The following is a 5,816-nucleotide window of genomic DNA, read 5'->3' as shown; positions in this document are numbered from 1 at the left end:
GTCTCCCTCTTCAGTGCCCGCTGTGCCCCCCAGGTCAGGAGTGTGCAATGCCTGTGATTTCCCTGTGGGGCTGCAGATGCTACACTAGTACAAGAAATACCTGACAGTGTTTAAATGCTGACATCTGGAGTTCACTTGTTGAGAATTTTATAAGGGGAAAAAAAAAAAGCTCACTTTATATGTAATTTTACATGTCACAGCTTTGTTTTTCCCTCCCAAATATCATCCCTTTCCCTCAATTAGTCAGCCTTCTGTTGTGTGCAATGACTGTCATCTTGCAAGTGTTGTAATTGCCTTTTGCAAGATCAAAACCAGGTATAGTACTAAAAAAAACCCCAAAAAACAACCACCTAATGGGACAAATGCTGCATATATAGCACCCAGAGCTTTGTTTAACTTCAGAGGTGGGAGTGGACTGGCTTGAAAGGAACAGACTGTGCTCCTTAGCAAACTGTTATTGTGGAGAAATATTTAGGCCCTGCTTTGTGATTTAAATAGTAAAAACCTTACATCTATGCAGTTTTATCACAAGTGATTTCAAAGGCCTTCGCAGCACAAGCAGAAACTCTTCTGCTCAGTCCTGAACTGCAGCCAGCCCTGGGGTGAAGCAGCACAGCTATTTAAAAGTGATTTACAACATGAGGTTAAGAGGAGCATTCGATGCAAATGAACTCACTGGATGATTTCTGATGGCTAACATGCCATTAGCCTTCCTTATATCAAGCCAACATCTCAGACTTTTGTGAAAACCACCATGATTTTCTTAATAAAAGAAAAATATAAAAGCTCAAAGGGCTTATCCAGGTGGAGCTGGGAGGGAGGAATTGAATCCTGTTCATGAGGTGCCCTCCAGATGAAATTTCACTTACAAAAGAAAGCAGGTTTAAAAAAAAACAACCTGTCTGGGTGGATCCTGGCAGAAGTGCCTAGACAGGGGACTTTCCCTGCTACCCTGCACTAACTTGTCCCATTAATCCTTCTAATTTCATGTATTCATTTTTACACAGCTTAGCTTGTTCACTGCATGCCAGTACAAATCATGTTTTGCTCCCTCTTCTCTCCTCATGCTCCTGTCTCTGACAGGACCTGGCTGCTGCTGCAGTAACTCATGTGCTCTGGCAGCTGGGCCACTGGGATGCAAATCTCTTTTTGTCCCCTTGGGGTGCCATCGATACTTTATTAAGAGTTTGCATCCCTCTTTATCCAGTGAAGTGATGGACTAACTGCATTTTCCTTCCTCTCTAGTGGTCTCAGAGGACAATAAATAAATAGATATTCGCTAAAAATGTCTAGTAAATAATGGCTGAAGGAGAACTGACTCATAATTTATCTGGGTTTTCTTAAAAATGAAATTTGTTTTAAAAAATGTGTGTTTCAAGTATCACTTCCCCCTCTCTTTTTCCTGAAGACATATCACAAAATAAGTTAGTGATACATAACTGAGATTTGTTTGCACTGAGTATCCAAAACTCTGTCTCAAAAGCCAGTCCATCCACCCACCGGATTTTGCAAATACAAGCTCTAAACCATATTTATGTCAGGACCTGGATGTGATAAATCCTCCCTTCTGTGAGGGATGTTTGGCCAGTTAATTTGAGGGCCAAGTTCTAACATACAAACATCTGAAGATTCGCCAAAGCTTCAAAGGCAATTGTTTAAGTTCCCCCAAACCCGTGCTGGCTCCCTTGGGCTGCCAATGCTCAGTTTGGGCTTAATCTGAAGCAAAGGGCAGGGAAGTCCTCAGTGAAGTCCCAGGAGAAGCCCCTTCCCAGCTCCTGCAGTTTGCAGGTTTACTCACTGAGTGCTCTGCAGCCTGACCAATGCAGAGGAGCCTGGGCCCGTGGCTGGGACCTCCAGCTGCTCCTGGCAGTGCCTTCAGCTGCAGCCACACACACCACTGATGGGATGGGGCTTTGGTCCACTCAGAACTTCTCCACCAGCTCCCTTTATTCTCATGGATGGTCCTGTTTCCCAGACTTGGCTGTAATTGCTCTCCATCCCCCAGCTTCCCTGAACATATTTCTGGGTCCATATTCCTGGGTCCATATTCATCAAGAAGCTGCTATTTCTGCAAAAAGAGTCACTGTCTTCCCCAAAAAAGATCACTGTTTGTCATTCTCACCTTTCTTCACTCCCCCTCCCTCCTTCAAGACAGGAAGACTTATGAATAAGAAAGGTTTGTTCAGTAAGTTAAACTCCAAGATTACTTTAAACAGAAGGTTATGAATAAACAGAAGACAAAGCACAGGCCTTCAGCACTGCAGTTGGATCATCCTCTAATTGCCTTGTCTTTGTCTAGAATTCAGCAGGTCTTGCCTTACACTGCAGAGTGCACATGGCAACAGTTGGGAGAGAAATGCAAATCCTCGACCTGCACCCCGTGTTTCTGATTCCCTGCTGCATGCCCAGGGGGTGAGGGCTGGCCCATTTCTCACATCATAGTTTAAGCAAATGTTTCCTTCCCATTTCAGTCTTCCACCCAACCCCACAGACATCCTGAGCTCCCACCCAACCCCACAGACACCCTGAGCTCCCACGCCACATTTCACAGCCCAGTCAGACCCATCTCATGTCCTCCTGAATGTCCCAAGGGCACTGCCCATAGCCCTGAGCTCCCACTGCCCATAGCCCTGAGCTCCCACTGCCCAGGGCTCCAGTCTGGGCCCCACCAGGGACTCCTGTCCCAGCTTTCCCAGCTGCTCAGGAGCAGAGTTGCCAGTAGGTCAGAGCTCCTTCCATCCCCACAGGCCACACGTGCTGCCTCTCCAGCACCTTCCCCCTGGGCTGGTTTCTGGCACTTCTCAGTCTCAGGAACTTTGTTCCTTTTATAGTGGAGCCTGGAGCACGAATATTTGCTTTTCCACTTCCTCCAGAACCCCTTTTTGAGATTCAACTGCACCTCCCCTACACTATCTCTTTTATTTGTACATGAGAACACATCAGACACAACACCTTAAGACTCTTGATTAGCCCTTCCTAATTACCCTTACCACAGCACCAGTAAAGTAGGAACAACACTGGATGTAAATACACTACAGAGGGTTCAACTTCTGCCCTAGTAATTCTTATCACTTTCTCCGGGCTGTATTTCCTTTGAAGAGTAAAATGTTCTCTTCTCAGTCTCACTTCCGATACTCTTAATGAAAATAGAGGAATCTAACTTTTCTTTTAATTAACAGTAGTTTCCTCAATCACCTTCCCATCTCCATAATAAGATGCAGAGCTTCAGTTCTGGACAGGTTTAAATGCAACCTCCCAAGGACCCCAAAAAGCCACAGTTCTTTTGAAAAAATCAGGAGAACTTGAGACATTAAAGAACACCTTTAACAACTGTTGGATGACTGAGCTAATCCTGCCTTGAATCACAGAGAACTAGATAACATCTTAAGGTCTCTTCCACCTCATCCTATTATAAGTTTTATTTTATACAATTAAGGATGATCAGAGAACATATTTTCCACTGGCATTTCCCAGCTTTTGAGCATTTGCAATCTTAAGAATGTTCTTTTAAGGGAAGGTTCGTGCACATATGGGCACACTTAATGCAATAAAGAGAAGATAAAGTTGTTTGAACACTGTCCTACAATCATTCCATCTGTGACAGGAGGGTTTGTCCTGGATGCTGGCAGGCATTCCTTGGAACAAAAGGAGAATCCCTCAGTCTTTTGACGCTGAGTAACCCCCGGGCCAGCACCCCCCCTGTCCCACAGCCCTGCCCCTCGGCAGCGAGGCAGTTAACAGAGCATTGTTGTTCCTGTGAAAATGCAAAGCAGCTGCTTAGTTCTGCACTTGGCAGAAGACAGCAGCCCCTCTGCAGCCCCTCTGCACTCCCTGTCTGCTGCTGCTCTGGGATGGTTGCAGAGCTCACCAGCTGCTGCCTTCCAGTGCCAGGTACCCCGGCCGGACCAGGAGAGCAGGGGCAGCTCCGTGGCTGTACAGAAAGGAGTGACAATAACACACTGCTGAACCAGAAAGGACAATATTTATACAATACACATGTTCAGGAGCAGAATGATCCCTTTGGGTAACTGCACACACCAAAAGCCCCCAGCCCACGAGCTCGGGGGCAGTTTGGATGTTCCCAGAGGGGCTGTGCACTGCAGACCCCACCATCTGCACAGAACCCTCCCAAAACAGGGGGTAAATGCACAAACACTTCTGAAAATACAGTTGCATGTATGAAATGCCTCAATTTTATGTCTGTGAATATGCAACTTGGATGGTTTTGTTTCCAAGTTTAAAAATAACATGTTAAACCAAGCATTGAGGGGTTATTGCAAAAAAGCTCATGCTAAATCTCTGCATGCTAAGAGGGTGTTCACATATGAACTGCAATTTGGTCTTGAGATATGGTGGACACAACCACAAGTATCAGCTGCAGACTAAAATTCTGAGTCTGTTCCTTCAGATGTACAGTTCAGGATAGACAAGTCTACTGAGTTCAGTTTCTGACTAAAATCTAGAGCAAAAATCTACATAAGTCAAAACAGGCTTGGTGCAAAAACCTTCCTAAAAGCTGCAGTGTGGGTAACTGGTGTGTGCATTGGTGTCTTTTCTTTAAAGGTCTGTCCTTTGCTTCCTAACCATTGTCAGGAAACCCACACTAGTGAACCAATGGCCTGGCAACAGATCACAAAGTACCTGAAAATGAGAGAGGTCATTCCTAAAAGCAAACCCATTTTTATCTGGGAAAGCTGACAAAGAGAAGCCAAAGGGTTGCAGAGTTCATACATGATTTTAGCTCAGAAGTGATTCTGCCTTTGCACAGAAATCCATGTTAAAATTTAGCCTGAATAAACTGACAACTCAGATTTCATTATTTTAAATAAACTGCTAATAAGCAGTCTTTAGGGGGGGCAAAAAAGCATTAAAGCAGGCACTGCTGTTTGATCTCATGCTGAGTTAGCCCATACTCATGGTCTCCTTAGAAATACAGCACCAACACAAACTGCTAGCAATAAACTCCCCTTCCTTCTTGTTTTTATTTCTCTCTGTCCTGGTACAATTATCCTTCTAATCACTGGTGGCTGCCCTCTCTGCTCCAGTGTCCCTAAACCCTGATATCCATATTCCACATCCCTTGACACCAAATGTCCAGGCCCCAGCATGATCTCCTCATTCTTCCTATTCCTGGACTTCCAGGAGCAGTTTTCTTGTGTTTGATTTCTTGGATCTCCAGCTCCTAGCAACATTTTTCCATAGTGCAAGTCCTCAGTGGCCACCACATGGATTTCCAAGCTTTTTTTTTTTTTAATGCAAATTAAAAGTCTTTAAAACAGAGGAAATTCAGCCAAATGTAAAACCAACATTAAATAGCATTCAAGCAAATGGTACTTGAAAGAGAAGGGAAAAAGATTTTCTTACATTCAAGGCTTCTTGAAATTTCTGAATCACTTCTCTCAACAGATTTTTGTTTTAAAAGGAATTATCTCAAATATTTTCCTTTTGCCATAATAACTGTAAATTATACATTCCATAATGATATCAGGTTAATAGAGATATATAACATTGCTATTTCAGAATTGGACTATTTCCTATCTAAAGAAAATACTATTCCAATTCCAAATTAGAAAGTCACCTTCAAATGAGAAACACATATTTCTTTATGAGAATGTTGAAAAGTCCTGGTTCAATAATTTCTTCCAGAATTCCTTCAAATCTGAGTAGTCATCAAAGCCAGCCCTTCCCAGAGAATTGGGTACATTTCACTGAAGCAGCAATCCTGTAATAAACCAAAGTCCTTGAGCAACAGCAAAATTCTTGATTAAAATAAAAACTAAAATCCCTTTTCTTTCCTGTGTAGCTCCAGAGCTGAG

General features: G+C 43.6%; 1 long non-coding RNA gene across 1 annotated transcript in view; it reads right to left on the bottom strand.

Moving 5' to 3' along the window:
• Positions 1 to 4,193: 4,193 nt before the first annotated feature.
• Positions 4,194 to 5,816, bottom strand: part of LOC108501034 — a 68,006-nt gene continuing 66,383 nt past the window's right edge. The window contains exon 14 of the long non-coding RNA XR_001876115.1: positions 4,194 to 5,722. This is a non-coding gene — a long non-coding RNA (uncharacterized LOC108501034). The remainder of the gene's footprint in view (positions 5,723 to 5,816) is intronic.

This window comes from Lepidothrix coronata, unplaced genomic scaffold (assembly GCF_001604755.1).
Source record: "Lepidothrix coronata isolate B3197 unplaced genomic scaffold, Lepidothrix_coronata-1.0 Scaffold99, whole genome shotgun sequence".
Classification (NCBI taxonomy): Eukaryota; Metazoa; Chordata; class Aves; order Passeriformes; family Pipridae; genus Lepidothrix; species Lepidothrix coronata.
This window is presented reverse-complemented; position numbering and strand designations above follow the sequence as displayed.